Genomic DNA, 20296 nt, shown 5'->3' on the forward strand with positions numbered 1-20296 from the left:
AATTTCTTGCAACCTAGTAGCTCTTGTTTTAACGTTCGAAACGTGGAAAGAAATATTGAAATATCCTCTGTCACTTTTTACATGGTGTGAAAAAGTTGATATCTAAGAATGAATGCTTTATTTCTTATTACATTGTTGTTTAAGTCTGATATGTTTTTACTGATCCTTATAACTGTGAATGTTTTCTTGTTTTTTGTCTTTTCGAAGTTGCCATCAATTTTGCAATTTTTAAAAGTTTTTGATTTGTATTTTTTACTATTGTTTCGTAAACGGATTTTATATATCAATATCAATTTATATATCAATTCATAACTGGGATCTGACCTGAAGGGTTTATGCAGAGCAGCGATCAGGGTACAGTCATATGCAAATCATAGTACGCAAAGACCATTAAACGTGTTGTACTGCATCAGCCGGTCACCAAGGATTCACCACCACATGGCACGGCGTAGGCTAGAAAAAAGGCTGCGATGACAGGAGTGTTTCCGCAACCCAGGCTTTACCAACTAAGCTATACAGGTTCAGCGGTAAACTCGTTGAATCACAAGCATTATTGCCTGCCTCATAAGCACATGGCACCTTCGTAGTAAGGGATTGTTTACACTTTCATAACCAATACGCCAGTCCTGAACCGACTAACTCATACGCGGAAATAGTGATAAAAACATCAACTAGAGTAAACGGCTCGTAATTACAACGACTTCCTTCATAAAGTGTATACAATGAACGTTGTCGTTTATTCGAAATCATGCGTGACAAGGCTTTCTAAATAAGATTAATAACGGGTTATTAGCTTGCAAAGCGACATAAGTTATACATAAAATGCAGGCAAGGCAAAACCGCCCCACGTATTGCGGCGTTCAAGTCATTTAGTGTAAACAGGCCAGAAAACATTGCAAGCTGAACATTTTATAAAACTTCGCATTTTGTCTTTAATCATACACAGCTCGTTTGTCAAATCAGTTCACGTGATCAAACGTAGTGATCTGATTTGTCGAGTTGTGTCATGTTGCGATAGCCTGGTATTAAGGCTTAAAGAAGATTTCCTCTTTAAACATCGTTCTCTGCAATGCGATACAGCGGATGTGTTGACCAAGTCAGGTAAGCCAACACAAAAAGGTTCGAATTTTGTTTCTTACCCTTTCGCTGGTATATTACGCAACAAGACACCCTTTGTGTAATTTGTTATGAGCGCAGGTCACCCTACATTTAAGCACTTCCCTTCCGCCGGCAAAAGAACACCTTTCTTAAGCAGGCATGGGAAAATACAATTTGTCATGAGTACAAGGCCTTCTTCCGCTGTTATTGAAGATTGGTGCGAATTAAAGTTTGGTGTGTGGTTTCTTTACTGTACATATGTGTTTGTCTGACGAATGGTGTCGCTGTTGCTCGTTTAGATCTGTATCTGTGTCGTTATTTTGCAGAGAGCCGTGTTTATTCCACGCGTCATTTAGCCTTGATCCAAAAAGATTCTGTTGTTCGCACTGGCAGTTTATTCTGCACCGAAGATCAGTGCGGGATTAACCATTAGGCAAAGTAGGCACGTGCAAAATCCTGGCCAATTGATTGATTTGGCAACTCCGATAATTCTCATTTTTAGTTGGCAACCCTGATTTTCGGGCCACTTATAAAATGGGCCTACAGGCCAGCAGACTCGTAATCCGGCACTGCTAAGATGCGACGCTACTGCGTGTATTAACTATTTCACACACAAAAAAACATTTTTTTAAATATTTGACCATTTAAAAACATCTCGAAGATACCAACACATAATAATCGAGCTCATTAACTGTTTGAACATGGCGCTTGCACAGGTTTAAACATTAGGCCGAACGAATTCTGTACAAGAAACAAATATTTTTATTAGATTTACGGTTATTTCGGATCGGGTTTTGGTGCGAGCTTTATTTGGGTTGACAAATAGGCTTCAAATGGGATTCGGGCTTGAATTTCGATCCCTTTTGCATCTCTGCAAAAAAAAAACGATCGAACTTCTTTGAAAATGTTTGCATTTACATTGATAGGAAAATACGTGCAGTTTAATAGACTGTGCAGCTCAGAATATTACTATATTTTTGCGCTCATGGATTCAATCCGTTATTACTAGTTTACTGATTGAAAAAAAAAAATCGGCTGTTCATCAACGAAATTCAGAAGTGACAAATATGCTTTATTAGAAATCGCTTTGGCATCTAAAATATTCTCTGAATTAAGTTGCAAAATGCTTGTTGTGCATGTTTCCATCTTCACTGTAAACATATTCTTCACAATATTCATCACACTTGGCAGGTGGTATGTGGCCTAAAATGCTTTGCAAACCACTGTGTCGACAAAAACAGAATTTCGTATTGGCACATTTGTTCAAGGCATGCAAGCGAAGGAAACAATTGCACGGTCAATTGATTTGCATTGGCGAGTGCTTGCAGGCACAGAAATCTAATACGAATTGAGTAAACCCATTTTTTTCAGTTTGCTCGTTTACATGCGGTTTGGACAAGCTTAATTAAAGCCAAACATTTTGAAACAGTTAAGCATGTTTCGAAGTAACTAGCTTTTTGTGCTGAGTTGTTTTAAGTCTGTTTATTTTGCTTTCTGAAAGAGCGTATAGCGACACAATGACATTGAAACACGAATGGCACAATTGGTGGATATGGCTAAACGCGCTGCTGCTAAGTCTGCACTGTATTGTAAAGATTAAGGTAGCGGCAGCTCATAAGATACTGAACTTTGCACGCTGTTAGTATTACAAGATTGGGAACAATTCAATTTCTTGTTTGTCAAAGTTAGTTTACACATAAAAGAGGTACATTTGATAGGATTTTGTTAGTATTTATAGTTCAGTTGTAGATGCCTCTATGTATAGCTTGTTAAAGCGACCATGCCATCAGGTTTCGTTTTGAATTTAATAGCCGTGGTTTTGTTTGTATTTTACCTTACAGTTCGTTGTTAACTTAAAAACAATTCTAAAGACTTAAAGTGGTCAAAACCGACATATTGTGAAGAAAAGAGACAGCATACACAACTAAAACGAGAAAAGTTGATAATTCAATATTGACAAACATAAGATGGAAAATTGTGTAAAAACTGCAACCAAAGAATTTGAATGCAATTTGTGTCAAAAATCGTTTACGCGAAAGTTTACTCTGAAACAACACGCTGCTACGCACACTGGAGAAAAACGCTATCAATGCGAGGTTTGCCAGAAAAAAGTTTTCACTAAAACGCTTTTGAAATCACACATGCTGACACATACGGATAGAAAAAGACCACATAAGTGTGAAATTTGTGATAAAGTTTTTTTGTCTGCTTCTGAATTGAAAAGACACAAGGTATCGCACACTGGTGTGAAACCATACAGTTGCGACATTTGCAAAAAGAAGTTTCAAACCTCAGGACATGTGAAGCAACATATGAAAAGCCATTCAGAAGAACGACCATACAAGTGCAAGCTCTGCGAAAAAAGTTACACCCAATCTTCACACCTTTCAAGACACATGTTTCATCACACCGAGGAACAACCACATAAGTGTGGAGTGTGTGAAAAATCTTTTACAGAAAGAAGGTGTTTGGACATACATCTTAATGTACACGTGGGTCTTAAACTGCATAAATGTACAATATGTCAGAATTTGAAGGCATTCAAATACCCAAGAACTCCAAGGAACCACATGCTTACTCATAGCAAGTAAAACCTCACAAGTGTAAGTTTTTTGAAAAAGAGTTTGCGTGAAGAAATGGTCTCAATAAACACATGTTGAGTCATAAAGAAGGAAAGCCCTTTAAATGTCCTTCTTGTGAAAAAGGATTCAATCATTTTTAAATTTCAAAAAACTACACAGCTTGACACATTCAGGAATAAAGGTTCACCAATCACCAGTGTGAAATATGTGAGAAAAAGTTTGCCAAACAAACAGTCAGTTACTTTGAGTTTAAATTTCTAAGACTGGTTTTAAATTCATAAGTTTATTTGCTGCCAAAATCTTTGTTAGTAACCGTCTTGTAGAAACTCTAAAAAGTTGGTTCTGTTGTATCTTTGCATAAACATTTCGTTTGATGATTCCAGATATGTATTAATTTTGATCAAATCAAGCCTGTACAAAACTCAGCAAGAACATCGGTTGCAAGCCGTCACGTAAAATGAAACAAGGAACACGCGTACGTGTACATCAAAAGAAAACTTTGGTTTAGGGCTAAACACGAAAGGTATTTTGAAAACATTGGTAACATCTGTCATAATAAAAGAAAATCAAAAAAAGCTACATGGCAACGAGTTCAGCATTATTTCGGCGAGCAGAAGCAGCACGAACTTTCTTACATTGATTCACTGCGCTGTCAATCACAGATGAATAAAGCAACGGGTTGAGGGCGCTGTTGATCGGAAGCAAAACCGCAGCTGCAAGCACATAAACGATATCGGATAATACTACACCACCAAGCGACAAATAACTGAGGATGCAAATCGGAATCCAGCAACAGAAATCGGTCAGAAGCAATCTGGATATTCGCTTCTGCATTTTGGCGCTGGTATCATTGTTTCTTGCCTCAGCCATGCGATTGCTGCGTCGATAAATAAGGACATAAGCGGCAACCATAAAAATAAACATGACAAAATCAACTGTGATAATAAACAGTGAGTATCCCCAAGCTGAATGGCTACTTGAAGCAAAGAATCTTGGCAAACACACGCTGGTTTTAGCATAGTAACCAAACTCTCCTTTGATTGATTGCCCTGACATTTTAATGTTGATGACTTGTTTAGCGTCGTGCCATGACAGAACGGTGCTGTTGGTGGGTGACATACGTTGTGCCAAGAAACAAAATCACGCTTGTGAATGAAATTGGGAAACCATACTGTTGTCACAAAGTAACCAGATGCAAAATCAATTGTGGGATTGATGGCAATGACCAAACCAACACACCAAGTAAGGAAACACCCCAATATTATCCATTTAGGCTCAAGTGACGTAGTTAGAAATGGGTTCCACACAGACACAAGTCGATAGACTGATATCAGTGCCATGGTTAAAGCCGAAGTCTGAGATGAAATGACACACAGTACACCCACGATCGAGCATTGTGTGCTTGAACGCCATTGAGAATCAAAATAACAATAACTTCCAGAAAACTGGAAAATTTTGGCTGCAACGGTAAGTAAATAGATTCCCATTAACATGTCGGAAACTGATTGGTTGACAATGAAAATTTGAGTACATTTATTTACACAATTGTTAAAATTCCAGTTTTGATATGTCTTTCTGACAGTGGTTGCAGCAACTATGAAATTCCCTATCAATGCAAGGATACCCATTATCCATATAAACACAGTTAAAATAGGGTTGGCAATCATTTCCTTCTGATTGGAGAAAATAGTGTTATGTGAACTGATAGGTGGGCATTCGTCACTGCCGTCCAAGCAGTCTTTGATTCCATCTTCTTTTTCAGCCATGGGCACTGATAGTGGATTTCCATTAAGACAATAAAACCTCCTGTCCTTACAGCGATCTTTTGCCTCATCCGATTTATCGTCACAATCGTAGTTTCCATCGCAAACTTTCATGACGTCAATACTTAATAAACCTCAGTTGTTACAAATATGGCGTTTGGGACAAAGTGATTCGTTGTAGGAGCTGCCTAACGATCCATCACACATCCAGTATTGTGCTGCATCTGACATAAATTGGGTGTCATAGCAAAACGCTGGTGGATTTGGGCAGTTATAGCACTCATCAGTGGCATTTAAACAATCTGGTCTTCCGTCGCATGCTACACCTAAAGTATTTCTCTTGTCACATATTATAGCGTCAATTTGTGGATAGCAGTAGTTCGTGTTTACCCAGTCCAAGCAGACAACAGATTCATTGCACAACACAGAACCTATTGGAAGGCAATCTGTTTGGTTGTAACAGTGCATATGACCTGCTGGACAAGTTGACTGGGAATCGCCAAGCACAGCTTTGCACACGCTCTGATTCTCGCACAAGCATTCATCTGACAGGTCGCAGTCAATCACTCCGTCGCACACCTGCTTCCTTGAGATAACTATTTTCATGTCCAAGCAAAGGAAGCATCGGAATTCTCCGTTGACAAAACACAGATCAGATTTGTCAGCGCACTGAGCGTCTTGGTCGTAGAGATTGATCTGTGGCAAGCTACATGGAAATGTCAACCAATATCCAAGACAGTCGAAACTCGGTTTCACATAATCGTGGTAGCCACTTGAGGTTATAAAAGGACAAAAAGCAAACAAAGCGATTTGATAGTTATTGTTAAGATCTTGATAAAGAACAGGAGATGATAAAGGAGGCCCGTCCAGTGGTTGGCATTGGGGAATGTTGCAAATCCAGTAATTATCAGCACAAACTTTATCCTTGTGTCCTTCACACGGTCTGTGGTGCTGAATGCAATCTGAGGAATTGTTTGCTTGGTACATTAAAAATCTCTCCATCGATTTTACACTGGTGCAGTTAATTAAGATCTGTTCGCATTTTAAACCATAGGTGTGTTTAAGATAGTCGCAAGGCTCATCGCTTTGATCAATGCAGTTCGGCTTTCCATCGGCCACTGTTGTGTTGGGTATGCATTGCCCAGTAGCAGGACATATCTGTTCATCATAGATACATCCGCACATTACTTGATCACCACTACATGTGCAATTGGTTTCGTCGCTGCTGTCTTCGCAGTTAGGTTCTCCGTTACATTTTAGAGATAATAGGATGCATTGTTTAGACTTGCACTCAAATTCATCTTCCCAGCACGGACAGTTGGCTTCATCACTGTAATCTTTACAATCATCTATCATATCGCATACCTTCGAGCTTGGCAGACAGCCACGCAAACCAACACATGAGGAACTTTCGTAACATGCACATTGAAACTCATTAACTGGGCAAGTGCAATTCACTTCGTCTGTTCCATCTAAACCAGGGGTGTCCAACCTTTTTGGCCAAAGGGCCACATGCGGTTTACGAATGATTGCGCGGGCCACTTGAGTGTTACTGCCAATTTGGAATCTCTGTCTTATAATTTCTTATTAAAATCCTCACACCGAAATTCTAATCTTAGAAATGTGTATTATCCTCGTTTACAGTTATAAGAACAATAAACCCACCAAGATACAGTTAAGTCAACAAAGTTTTTCCCACACGTCGACATTTCAATGTGCAAGTTTGGCACTGTTTTTCTCTAACAAGTTCGGCAATATTCGGTGAGATGGACGATGGAGAATGCAGAGCGATTTTTCCATATGGCTGTCAGAAATTGCTGATCTTACAGGGGATTTGAAGTCACATGTCAATCTTTCTTGGAAAGTTCTGTTGGCGTTACTTGCTTTTTATTTCTTGTTTGGCATAATCTATATCACTGCAGAGTGCAGAAGATGTTTTTCTGATCAATGCGTTTTACGCGAGTCTGTGGTACCATGCAGATGTATTTCAATGAACCAAGAAACATTAGACTACTGACTGACTCTTCAAGCACGCATCAGATTGTGACGTAACAATGTAGAAATTGTGATGCGTAACAATGCGCATTGTGACGCAACAAAAGTAGCTTGAACAGTTGTGTATTACTACTCTATTAACAAAGAAATAAGGCAAACAACAATTAAAATGTCAATTTTTCGGAATGGAAGTTTGCCATAAATTACGTAGGCGATTAAGTTGTCATTTCAAAAAATACTACGCGGGCCACTCAGAACCTTCCTGCGGGCCACATGTGGCCCGCGGGCCACGGGTTGGACGCCCTGATCTAAACAGTCATAGATGCCATCACATGTTTGTGTCTTTTCATAACATCCCAGACCATACGTGCAGTTACTGTCTCTTGGAAAACAGCCGCATTGGTATTGACTTTCATTGCAGACCGTTTTGTTGTATATAGTACATAATTCGATAGGAACACATTGAGTTGCTCTAAATGTAGTTAAGATGTTGTCCGGTCTTGATGCTGGGCATCCACACACGAACTCTCCAATGTTGCAACTTTGCTGCTTATACCGACATTGTTCTGTAAAAAAGTACCGGTTCTTAAAAAAAAGTAATCAAATGTTACAGTTCAAAACATAAACCAGCAACCACATATTTACAATATTTAGCTATAAAGCAACCTTGTTTTGCAATGTTACGGTCTTAATGTTTTTGGTTGACATCAGCTTTTTGCTGTGGTTTGAACTGGTTCAGTTCAAAGATCATTATTGTTTACATTTAATAAATAGTTAATAAATACAAGCAATGAATTATCTTTGGACTTAAAGTTAAAACCAGTAAGTTATTGAGCATTTTTTGACAACTCAGAACATATAAATGCCATGTTTTTACATGATGCTACCACTGGCTTGAAAACACGCTTAGAATTACTGATAAAATGAAAAGGTTTAATTGCGTTCCGAAAACAATTTGCTTACCATACGTAAAGAGACCTTCTGACAGTAGATTGTTGATTAACATTATAAGGGACAACAGCAGCACAAACCTAACCATTTTTACCTTGCTAAATTATTTATTGATCTACTGCACAGTTAAAAACACTGTTTTAAATAGGACAATTCATGTGCAAATTCGGATAACTTCAATGCAAGTTCCATATGTTTGAAATCCATATGCCCCCTATGGATGCTTTGGCTCGACCAAATGGATACCAGACTAAGCGCGCAACGCGTAAACAACAGTTTGTTGATGTGTGTGACAAACTATGGGCGCCGTTGACAGCTATAACTCATTGAATGGAAACGCACAATAGCGACTAAACAACTGCGTTCTTCCAACAAAATAAGCGCCGTGATATTGAGTTATGATGACTGTTGCAAGCACGAAATACTATGTCAAAGAAGGCTTGCGAAATAATTTCTGCATTTTAACTAAACCCTTGGGGTGAAGCGTTTACAGACTCATAATTTAAGTTATATGGGTTTTACTTTTTACATATTTCTCGTCAAACTACGGTTATATATTATGTTTGCCCAACTAACACCAACATAACACTTTTTAACGACAACAAAACTCACAATTGCATTTTTGCATACTATTTACGCATTATTGTACGTAATTATTTATTTCCATGCAATAACCGCTGCACACCCTTGTTATAATTATAAGTCTGAGAACTAAGTGGCTGCTTAATGTACCACCGATTTTAGGCAACAATTTGGATCTAACTCACAACAACGTTACCGACACTGTCAGCTTAATACGAGTGAGGAAATAAGGAAGTGTCAGTACAGCCATCCTGCAAATGCCCTTCTACTAGAATTTTCGTCAATCGCTGCAATGCATTACTGAACAGCAACGATAACAAATTACCTTAACTTGAGCCGTTAGCGTTTTTGTTTTAAATTGTTTGCATTTGGTGTTGTTGCTTGATGCTTTTCTCTGCTCTTATTGATTACAACAGTGGTCCACAAAACTTCCTATGCTTGCGACACATTTGAATTGATTGACAATTTCTTGTGACGTAACAAAATACTTTTACTTTTTTTAGACAAGTTAATGTGTTTTAGAAACAGTTATTTTTAGATCATAATCTATTAAACTGGCGCACACCGTTAATACAACTCGTCTGCTACTAGTTTTATTTGTTGCTTTAACTCAGGGGTGGGGAACTTACTTAGTACTGTGGGCCGCATGAATTGCACAACATTTTCGGGAGGGCCAAATATTTTTTTTATTTTCAAATTCCGTGTAATAATACCCTAAGCACACAATTGATTTTGTATTTTATCGCTCCAGATATGATTTTTTTCTTTGCTGTTACTTGTTTGCAACAAACAAGGCATACAGGTTTATCACCTAATTCGACTAAAATCTGTCCATTCTTTCTGGAACACCCTAGCTCCATTATACCGAATATATTTTATGTAACAATATAAGGATCCACGCTAATAGCTCTAAAATCAATTTAAAACTAACACCACATGGCAAATGATTTGTTACTGCAAGGAGAGACAATCAAGTGACAGTTACGTCACAAATACAGCAAGTGGTTGAATGTGTGGCAATTTTAATAAGTTTGGCGTCAAATGTGGAAATGTCGAAGTCTTTTCAAGTAAATATTTGCACATGAAAATTTTATTGTTGTTGTTTTTTATGCTATGTTTTATGCTGTACTTTGACAAAAATGTGACGCGGGCCACATTAAAAAGGCAAGCGGGCCGCAGGTTCCCCACCCCTGCTTTAACTTATCTTTTTAACACGGCTGCCGTTACCATCAACCAGCGGATGTAAACCGTGTAGTGTAAAGTATAAGTGCAGCATATCGGCTTCTAAAGTAAATACAATCGGCATCGTCCTGTGGTCACGATAAGTTAAACATTTTGTCATGAAATATCTCCTGAAATTGTGAGGAAGTCAACAGCAGAGTATCCTGTCTCCGCATCAATAGTTTGTTCGCGTTGATTGGCAACTTTAACAAGAAAACTGACTTTATTCGGACAAATTTGTTACGTGAGCCGGTTTATTTGAAGTCACAGCAAAAGTACTTGACCTTAGACTTAAAAATGAAAACCAGTGATTTCAAAATTTACTATTTAACCAAAGTTTAAACAGTGTTGCAAACGTCGCCCCTACATCAGCACGTACTGTTTTTATTAAGCAATCATCTTGGTTTGATTCACTGATCTGTTACTAAAGTGTTTTTACGTAAGTTTCCTTGTTTGCCATTGAAAAAGACAAAGAATAATGGTGAATTTGTTCACGAGCAGTGTCACGAATTTAGTTATATTTGGTTGAATGGTCCCTAGTGCAGGGCGTCAAACTCCTGGGGTTCGTGGGCCACATTGCAGTTTGGAAATGCCGAGGGCCGCATGTAATTTTTAATCTAGTTCTAATACTCTTAAACAACCTTTTCGCTACGACGGCCTCATTGCAGATCATTGAAATTACAGATGTAAATAAATAGGTTTTTATCGTATATATATATGTATATATATATATCATCTATTGACGATATAAAAGTTAAGATAAATTTTAAATCTGATGCACAGGTAGAGCTGCACAGTGTAAACATCAGTTTTAATTGTTTATTACATCATAATTTGTAATGTGACGCTTTTGGCGCCTGTTTTTCGCATTGTCTGCACACAATAATCCTACGAAAAGTTTGACGCATATGACTGGTAACTTAACGCTTTGAGGAACGGTTTAATTACTATTGTTTCATAACATATGGATTTTATTCATGAATTAAATTTATGTAATGTTTAAATCATAGCTTTCACTTAGAAAAGTAAGTAAAATTTATTATAATTAGATAAAAATCTGACAAAACACTACAATTGTTGTTGAGTGTTCGCGGGCCGCATGCGGCAGAGTTGTTGTTTTTATGCTGCATTGCAATACGAATATTAAATAACGTTAACCACACTTTTTGTCATCACAGCAAGTTGTTTTTTTTCTGCTAGAAAATCATCAATGGCTTCATGTCATGCTTGTAATGATTCTGTCAAAACAATAAAAAACAGAAATATTTACACCTGAAAACGAGACTAAATAAAATGGCCTAATTGGTGGTTTTCCAGAAAACTAAAAATCTTTGTAAAATACTTTTGTCCTATTCAAACAAAAAAACAGTGGTTTTACGCTTTGTTGTCATTTATGTCATGGAGGTTGGTAATGCGCCAAACTGTTGTATTTCTGAGGCTTTCCATAAAATGTTTCTAACAATGCTGATTGGGTCCTGTCTAATGTCAGATAATGTGCGTAAAAAAATATTGGATTAACAGATTTTGAAAAAATATAGCTGAGAAATACACAACGACAATGAGAAATGATTAATCAATAATGTAACGTTCTTTCAATGTTTTATGGTGTAATTTAAATACAGCAATATTTATACCAAAACTACTTCCATAAAAAGACGCATCTCCAAATGTCAATGCCAGATCATCACATTGTCGATTGTTCCACTGATAAAGACAAAACAAATATACACATTTAACTTATGTATAGAAATATATGTATAGAAAGAACGATACTTTCGCACCGAAAGCATTGGTTTGAATTCCTATTTCTTGCATTAACAACATCCTGATTCTGTCCAAGTATTAAACTTTCTCCTTCCTGGACAATATATCTAGGATAACTTTTTGGTCCCATTTCTTCACCAATAATGAAAGCTCTATTTATAGCACTTTCGGTGTCAAATCGGACGCTAACATGATTTTAAAAGACATCTGGCGGCTAGGTTCTAGATCAGTTTTTTTTAAACCATACACACAAGGTGACGCTGGTAAGACTTGGAAAGTACACCTAATGCCAGACAAAGTTTTCTGTTCGACTATTACGTGGAAACACAAAATGAGTCAACGAGCAATATGAAACAAAATTGCACAACAATGACTGTTGCACATTAAAAGTCAGCATACTGACTTTTTTGCTTAAATTTATGCACAAATCAATTGTTGAGTTTTTTGGTAATTTATACCGATATGGCCGCACGATAAAGTTTGGGACAAATTCGTCTTAACGTTCTTATAGGACAAAAATACACCAAATGAAAAAAAAACGGAAGAAACCAAACAATATTTTTGTATTTTTTTCGGGGTTAAAAAGTTAACAATGCAGTTTTATTCTACTTTCAAAAGGGAAGCACTTCTCGGTCGAAATATCCGGGTTCTGGCAACAAAACCAATTGTGGGGAAGACAGTAAACAAGATTCATGGTTTAATAAACTTTAAAAGAGTTCGAGACAAAGGTTTACACGTGGTTTTAGAATTTACGGTTGGTGACTTCACCTCATCTTATCTTCGTTGACAGGCTGCATGGGAAATGACCTGTTAATAATTTTTGGATAATATATAGTGTCAGTTACCAAATCGAAAATAGGGCAAACCACACAACAACAAAGACACTGGGGCACTTTTTGTGCCGGGGAGGAAGAACTAAGCTATTGTTTCTTGTTATTTGTTAGTGAGAAAAACTCCCTAGCCAGAGTGGCATGCTTTAATGCCACACAATAAATTTTGAGAAAACGAGAATCAGTCTTTTTTCTATCTTTTTCATGCTGTTAGGCGACGTTAGTGATTGTCAGGGAAAATTGACAACGGCAGTTGGTGTTGAGCAATTCTATACGATAGCACTGTCAGTTACAGTGTTTAATAGTTTCATAACCTTTTGATTGTCGAAGATAAAGATTGGTGGTTTACAAGAGGACTAACAAAACCGGAAATTTTTGACCAATTTAAATAACAATGGTTTTACGCTTCTCACTTATGTCATGGTGGTTAGAACAGCGTTTAACTGTCAGGTTTATGAGATTTCGCTGGTCTGATTAATTGTTTATCACTGGAATGTTGGTAAGTTCGAGTAAAATAGTACATATTTATCAAGTCAGACTGCACTACGTTTTTAATTCTATGAATGATATTTCAAACCAGGTGGAGAAGCAGATTTATATTGTACTTGCAATGACGAAAATTATTGTATTAACATATTTAAAAAAACATGAATAGGAAGTACACATTCGCGATAAGACATATTCATTATTGAAATGTAAATGTTCTTCCGAGGCTATGGTAATTTAAGAAAACTGGATTACGTTAAAAGTCATAAGACATAAAAGAAAGAGTAACCACATTTGCTATTGCTTTTTATAAAATGATGTCTACTTTTTGTTACATAAACAACAGAGTTGTTTTGATACAACTCAAAAGGTTAAAAGCATGTTTAAGTTTTGGAAAGTTTACAAATCAGAAAATTGCAAAGTAATAATGAAAACAGAAGAAGCGCAAAAATGCTTTGGCCAATATTGAATTGAATTATCGTCACCTTACATTGATTTGTTGGATGCAACAAAACACAAGATTAAACATCCACCGGAGGGCACTCGGTCGGAACAGAGTAGCTGCTGTTCCCCCAAATCTCCTCGACATGGTCGGTTGTCATGACAACAGCGTGGTCAAACGGACATTTGCACGATGCTTCAATCCTCAGCACTTCCACTTGGGAGAGAACACGAGGCCATATCATAAAGTTGTCGATTGTTCCTTCAAAAGAAAAAAAAGAGACAACAATGTGTAACATGTACAAGGTAAACAGATTACTTCAATCCAATATTTTCCACCTGTAGCATTGGTGGGACGAGGCAGATTGAATAATGCATAAATCATGCAGCGATCCAAACTTGTAAGGGGAGGTAATACCCCACATTCTAGCACATACGCAGTGTTGTCTAGTAGAATCCAATCTAGAAGTTGATTAAATCCAGTTGGATAATTGACAAGTTGTGTAAACCCACGCTGTTTTTCAGTGGAGTAGAGAGCAGAGTCAAAAATAGTTAACTTTGGCCCATGAAATTCACCCACAATGAGACTTTATTTTACGGATTGATGAAAACGATCTTGTGTGGTACTTAACGTTTTCAAAAATATATTTTTGTGGGTTTTGCAGTAATTGGGAGTTGAAGATTTTGTAGCCTATTAACAATAAATGACTTAAAACGCCGTAATTCTTTGGCTGAATCTACCTTGCTTGCATCTCATGTCTAACTATTGCAATCTCATGTAAATCTTATACGCGTCGTTAGAAACAATAGTGATGACACAATACCTGTTGACGTAAATCTGTCGCCTATAATTTTTGCAACGAGCTTTACACATAATGCTAACACTTGGTCATGACTTTATCTTTCAACACTTTGTTTGATTTTTCATTACATTAATTGCTATATTTAATTGAAAGAGTAAAATACTCAAAATTCACCAGCACTTGAAAATGCTCGGTTTAATACAGGATTAAGATGTATTACGACTGTTTTTTGTTGGAAACCTTTATGCATTGACCTCTTTGGTTTGAGGCTGAGCAAACACCAGAAATAGTAAGAGTAGTTTCTGCGAATATTCAGCTTACCGAGAGTCTCTTTTGTCGTTACAAACCTTTGCGTTTAGGCTGCAACTTTTGTAACATCCATTAATAACATAGCACAGCAATCATATTTAGTAGCAACCAATCTCCGACTTCCCAAAGGATTCATAAAATCAAGTCTTGCTGATTTAATGGGAAAGCTTTGTTCTTTCTCGAAGCAGCGCCACACAACCGTCATTTACGTCAGCTTAGCCAATCACGTTGTCGTGTTTGATCACGTGACTTGGTTCTGTGCAAAAAGCGTGCGTATAATCAGCGCCTTTTTCTGTTGAAGCTAGGCAGAGTTTTTTATTTCTGACGAGGTGCGTTGTGCAAAGTGTTTGATTTAGTGGATTCTATTTAAATAAAGGATTAGGCCTTCGTTGTTGTATAAAGTGTATGAAGCTCGTTGCACTAAACCTAGACTCTGAATTTTTAGGAAATCTGAGCCATTTTGTGTAATTGTATCCAAAACAAGTTGGGAAGCCACCGGCTAAGGGTAAGTGAAATAAAGTAGGCTAATGTGTTAAACTGTTTTTTATCTTTCTTTCTTTTTTGTGAGCAGTTATTACGCGCAATTCAATTCTTGACACATCTTCCATAAAACGATACAAACAAGCGCGTCCCAAAACAAAGTTAACGCAACACGCGCATTGAAACCTAAAGATTGTCACGCTTGAAATAACATTTTCCAAATTGCGAACGTGGTCATTAAAAATACAAGTGCCCGAAATGGGATTTGGGCCCACAAGTTTATAAACATCGGGTAGTTGTAATCAACCTCGGTCAGCTTGATTAATGGATGCGTTATCAGTTACCGCGCGTTGTTTGTGAACTTAGGAACGTTGATCTCACAGGTGCCGATTTTCTTTTTTATCTTGAATGCTTTTGTAAACCATTGGTCGAGTTGACGTTTGTAGTGATCCAAAACGATAAAATGCTCTTTTTCAATTTAAGTGAGCCCAAAGCTTCGTGATATAACTGTGGTGCAGTTGATTTTGTTTTACCTATGTATTTGAAATCGGGTTAATTTACTTTTTTATGGTTCCTCGCACTCATACAGTTAAATGGACGATTTTGCAGGGAAATCTGTTATTGGAAGCTAACAATAATAATCTCAACATATCGTATGTTTCTTGCTAAGCAACTAACTTTGTCAACAAACTGTTGTTGATATTAACGAGCGAACAAAAGTTAATCACGGAATTACATACATACAAGAAATAATAAACATAAGTGTACTTCCAGGCAGAGGAAACGCCCTCCTAACCACAGATATGCTGTCCAATTCAAAACAGCCCTGTTTTGTTGATGTTGTTTAATACTTGTGTTCGACACATGAGGAACCACCAACAATCGACACGACCAACTTCCAGCATTTCTAACATACGAGGTATAGTGTTCCGCAAGCTGTTGGTAAGCGTTTACTTTCCTTATATCTTTAAATCCACTATGGGTTGCACTATAGGTTTGGTGCTGATAATTAGGGCCTACTTTTCAGTATAGGCCTCTCTATTTGGCTTAACATGAAAAGATTACATTCAAAGTAAATGTTCTTCATGCCTGTGATGCACATTTCCAAAAACGTCAAACACCAAACACTTTTTTTTCTTTTTGTTGCCTTATTAATTTTAGCAAGCATTGTTTAAATCTGTTTACATTGTAGCACAGCATACAATTAACCGCACATCAAAAATGTCATTAAATTTTCAACAAAGGTGCCAAATCAGAATAATGACAACTTCAATGTTTTCAGTTTATCCTTTTCTTCATCTGCCTTCTCCAATCAGTTCATCTTCGAAATCTGCGAGAAATAAAATATTTGTTTTATTTTCTGCCATCGGTTTCCGCCCTGCCAAAGGTATTTTTGAAGAAATATGATATCACTGGGAAGATTTATGGTTGTTTGTTTGAACCACAGCATTGCGGCTTGAAATTGCGGATATATTTACTTATGTGGGAAAAATTTCAAACTACAAACGCCACACGTGAGATCTTGTACCAACGCTTGTCACCTCTGAAAAGATCTTCAAACATTTTAAGATCTTCGTTGTTTTCGTAATCCCAGGGAATAGTAACCCTATGAAAAGTTTTATGCAAAATATTTCGATCAACTATAACTTGGTTGCACATTTCCTTACAAGCAAACTTGGTAATTTGTGTTTACAAACCATCTTACCCTCCGTTGACTGTCAACATCTTACCCTCCGTTGACTCTCCTGGATCAACTAATATTGCAACCAACAAACAAACGACAAGCAACAAACTTAACTTTGTCATCTCTTCTGTGTCGCTGCAAACACAAGAAACGATGAAATGCTTTTTTCATAAACGCGTGCAATACTAAGGTATGCGCTCAGCTGCAGCAGTACTGTGTTTTTTTTGTTTTTTTAACTAATGTTATTTAAAATCGGCTTACTTAATATTTGTCTCAGGTAAATGCAAAGTTTGCATGGAAGTCTGGTTTTGGAGGCTAACGAAAATGTTTCCAACACATTGTCTATTTCTCAACAAGAAACTAACTTTGTAAACAAACTGTTGTTGATATTAACTACACAACTCATGTTCGCACAGTTACATTCAAGACAAAAACTAACAAACAAATCTATTTCCATGCCAACAGACCGACCACACAACCGCAGATCTGCCTTCCAACACGAAATAACTCTGTTTTGTTCACGTTGTTTAATACTTGGAGATTCACACCGACAACTCACTGCAAACACTTAATGCGGACAAACAGATTAAACTTGATCACTTGCTTTTCATCCCGAACCAACATATGTCACAGTGTATTGCTGGAAGTTTGCAGCGAAGTGAACTCACTTATACACAGGAAGTTGTGATGTGAAATCCACATGGAAGTTTCATTAACATCCCGTTTCTAACTCATGCTGGGTATTTGTGTTTTAACGGGATGTGACAATGTGGATTTTGTCAAATACTGCTGTAAAGTTTTACCTGTACTACCATCTCAATCTGCGCAGCTATTTACTACCCGGAAAAGATTATTTCCACCAGATGCAAACATGAGTTTTCTTGCATAGACCACATACCTTGAGCAGCCGCCGTCAGACCCTTTCCAGAATTATTTCACTCAACAACAATCTTACATTGTGCTGATCTTACATATTTTAGTTTTGGCGACAATTTAAAATGCGCGCCCTTGAAGCTGATTGATCAGACAACGGTGACTTCACCCAAACGGTGGCGCTGCGTAGCTCTTTTCAAATTGGTTTCGAATGTCTGTAAAGCGATAAAATGCCAAGATTAGAATTTCCAATCTTGATGCGATTATCAAGAATATACTATCAACCGGTATGCAATGAACTGAATTCTTTTGAATTTTGGTTCAAATTAATTCAGTGACCTTTACCTCGTTCTTCACATTTAAATACAAACTTAATTTCGTGCAATTGTGCAAACCACTGGTTCTCAAATTGAAGTATGGTAGTGCAGTGAGCAGACAAAATGATTTAAAAGTCAACAAGTGTACAATACGGTGGTGCGCAAGTTAAATGGTTCGCTTCAGATAGTTTGGTAAGCATATTTCAGCTTTGATATTGTCTAAAACTTTCATATGCGACCCTTTATTACAATGCATTTGTACTAAACCAGAGAATAACTTCAATAAACCGGGTATAAAATGTTTCAGATTTTTGAATAGCGTTCATTGTAGAACCATAAAATTAAGCAGCAATATGTAAACTGTACCATTGTTATTGAATTACTTTTGATATATAAAATCAGAAGACCAATTACGGTAAAAAAAGGAACATGATATACATATTTTGTGTTTTGTTTAGGTAATACATTTTTTTCATAGTATCCCTTAAAAATTATTACTTCCGCCTTTCCGACATTGTTTTGTCAGACAGATTTTGTGCAGTCAGGTCGCGCTGATTTTTCGTTTTAAACCTCAATGTTACATAACAACTGAAAATGAACTAGTGTGCATGCATGTTGTCTAACTAGTTGTAGACTTAATGCTTCAATCCATGGAAATTAAGGAAGTGATCGATCAGTCAGTTTATTCGTATTGGTGACTGCATGCTGGACAAGCAAAACAAAGTTATTCAGTATAGTATGCTCCAGCATAAGCGCTTTCATGCATGAGCTGTATCCAATGTTACTTTTTCTTAACAAAGTGATGCTTACAAACTTACTTGAGGTTAAGGTTCACTAACTAGTGACTAAAAGTTATGGTTTTACAACCTAGTAGCTTTAAGTTAAGGTTTGCAGACTAGTACCCTGCAGTACTCGTAATTGAAACTTAAAGCTCGAATCACCCAGTCCGTTGCTTGGTGAGTGAAGACTAAAAATCCTTATAGCAATAGATGTAAGTTCCGACAAATCACTTAGTCGTTCACCCTTTGGTTTTAAAGATATATATATTTCGCTATTACAGCATCGTCAGTATCTACGAACAAGCAGAAAGATTCATAAAAAATTAATGAAAACAGTATGCATAAAAGACCTACTAATAAAAGTGTAAAATGGAATGTTAAAAAACGTTACTCAAGCTGCAGCGGCAACCAACGCACCGAGTGAACCGCTCGCTGTGTGCGATAGCGTAGTGGTGCGCCAAAGCCGTTTTGTCGTCGTTTGCGTTGTGTTGATGAGTCTTCCATACCGACCTGTGGCTATTCCAACGGATGGAAAATCGGTTTTTCGTCTGGCCGACATACTGCGCATTGCAAATTCGGCATGTTGCCACATAAATGCCGAAATCCCTACATGTTAGATGGAATCTTTCTGCTTGTTCGTAGATACTGACGATGCTGTAATAGCGAAATATATATATCTTTAAAACCAAAGGGTGAACGACTAAGTGATTTGTCGGAACTTACATCTATTGCTATAAGGATTTTTAGTCTTCACTCACCAAGCAACGGACTGGGTGATTCGAGCTTTAAGTTTCAATTACGAGTATTGCTTCTACACGGCCTAGAATCCTCGTTGCCCGTCTGCTATGGACTGCAAGCAGTATAAAAAGTATGCTTCTATCAAGCAACGAATCCAGCTGCTGAAGAGATGTATGTACTTCAACGTTCTTTTACCGTCGAATTGTCGAAAGAGCGTTGATTTCGACCTGCTTATAATCCAACAGAACAGAAGGATTAAAAAAGACCTCCCAAATCTGCAGGCCAGCGTGGAAAAAGCGCTACCAAATCTGCGCACACTCTCACCAAAAGAACGTTCATACATCTTTCGCTTCGAGCAAAAATGCAAACGTAAATGTAAACGCAAGTTTAAGTACCTGCTCGAAAGACAAAGCTCGCAGCGCACGGCGTTCAATATTTGCAAAAGCAAACCGCTAACCGCCAATCAAAGACAGAAAAAGATCAGCAGAAACGTTAAGGACAGAAAAAGATATTTGAGGAGAAAGGAAGAACGCTGTTATGCAAACTTGTTGGCAAAAGTGAAACATAACATCGTCAATAAATCAAAGACGGCAATTGAGC

At 37.3% G+C, this 20296-nt stretch overlaps 3 long non-coding RNA genes and 2 pseudogenes across 4 annotated transcripts; 2 read left to right on the forward strand and 3 right to left on the reverse strand.

Moving 5' to 3' along the window:
- Positions 1–1251: 1251 nt before the first annotated feature.
- On the reverse strand, positions 1252–8444 carry LOC145219441 (uncharacterized; annotated as a pseudogene).
- On the forward strand, positions 3066–5592 carry LOC145220315 (uncharacterized; annotated as a pseudogene).
- Positions 8445–13556: 5112 nt separating the features above from the next.
- On the reverse strand, positions 13557–14633 carry LOC145220318 (uncharacterized). The gene is made up of 2 exons (XR_013858096.1): positions 14053–14633; positions 13557–13975 (listed from the first exon to the last, which is right to left on the reverse strand). It is a non-coding gene; the product is annotated as an uncharacterized LOC145220318 (long non-coding RNA).
- A 200-nt stretch (positions 14634–14833) lies between these two features.
- Positions 14834–17516, forward strand: LOC145220321 (uncharacterized). Its single transcript, XR_013858100.1, has 4 exons — positions 14834–15330; positions 16080–16247; positions 16588–17179; positions 17455–17516. It is a non-coding gene; the product is annotated as an uncharacterized LOC145220321 (long non-coding RNA).
- On the reverse strand, positions 16239–17111 carry LOC145220319 (uncharacterized). 2 transcript variants are annotated; one of them, XR_013858098.1, is made up of 3 exons: positions 17011–17111; positions 16847–16911; positions 16239–16635 (listed from the first exon to the last, which is right to left on the reverse strand). It is a non-coding gene; the product is annotated as an uncharacterized LOC145220319 (long non-coding RNA). The 2 variants fall into 2 exon arrangements; XR_013858097.1 differs by lacking the exon at positions 16239–16635 and having other exon boundaries at positions 16800–16911.
- Positions 17517–20296: the final 2780 nt, after the last annotated feature.

The sequence above is a fragment of the Phallusia mammillata genome, chromosome 3 (genome assembly GCF_965637545.1).
Source record: "Phallusia mammillata chromosome 3, kaPhaMamm4.hap1.1, whole genome shotgun sequence".
Classification (NCBI taxonomy): domain Eukaryota; kingdom Metazoa; phylum Chordata; class Ascidiacea; order Phlebobranchia; family Ascidiidae; genus Phallusia; species Phallusia mammillata.